Source organism: Penaeus monodon, chromosome 23 (genome assembly GCF_015228065.2).
Source record: "Penaeus monodon isolate SGIC_2016 chromosome 23, NSTDA_Pmon_1, whole genome shotgun sequence".
Classification (NCBI taxonomy): Eukaryota; Metazoa; Arthropoda; class Malacostraca; order Decapoda; family Penaeidae; genus Penaeus; species Penaeus monodon.
This window is the reverse complement of record NC_051408.1, coordinates 17,570,567-17,571,327: the sequence shown is the minus strand read 5'-3', so window position 1 is coordinate 17,571,327 and position 761 is coordinate 17,570,567. Positions and strand designations below refer to the sequence as shown.

Sequence of the window (761 nt, the reverse complement as noted above, 5' to 3'; positions counted from 1 at the left end):
TTGCGTACTCCATATATATTTATGCACAATATACACAATGAACAGACAAATTAACCAGAAAGAAAAAGAACCATAAACAGAAGGGACAGAACAAAGACAGCGCACACAGAAACGTGCATGTTTTGTGTCACGCCAAGAAGCTTTCAACTTGTTTACTGAAACTGTCTTAATGCCAAGAGCCGGGCCACGGATGTGCAGATGCCATCCAGTATACTGACCGAGCAAGGAAACATCTGTTGCAACTCCACAGCTTTAGCACTGAACTGAATGAACTGAAGATAGCTTTCTATGTTACTTGTAGAGACTGCTCAATGGTATGATTAGAGTCGTATGTGTATAAAGAGCTATTGTAGTCCTTAGTTGTGTTAACTGTTCATGACTTTGCATGACTTGGATCGTGTATCTATATTTGACTTCATATTTCTCTGATTATCTTATCTACTAGTCTCTGTTTAATGGTAATGAAATCCCAGATGGAGCTTAGAAAAGGAAGCTGGTTCTATTTATCGCCTTTTGGAAATGGATATCGTCTCTTGAATCAGTCTTTCAAAACCTGCTTTGTGCGCTGCCAGTGCAAAAACTTTCGAAATTCCACTCATGCGCGCCTTTAAAATTGCATTTCTAAATGTTTACAATCAGCCCCACTTTTTGAGGTATTAGATTTTACTGCCAAACTCGCCAGTTCTTATATATGAAAAGGAAATCGTTAAACAAATCAAAACAAAACATGGTAATTTTTCATTACATAGCAATTAATACAG

At 37.5% G+C, this 761-nt stretch overlaps 1 protein-coding gene across 1 annotated transcript in view; it reads left to right on the top strand.

Annotated features, from left to right (window-relative positions):
* The window catches only part of LOC119587843 (nephrin-like), a gene marked incomplete at its 3' end in the record, with an annotated part of 35,820 nt that overhangs the window by 30,173 nt on the left and 4,886 nt on the right, over window positions 1-761 (top strand).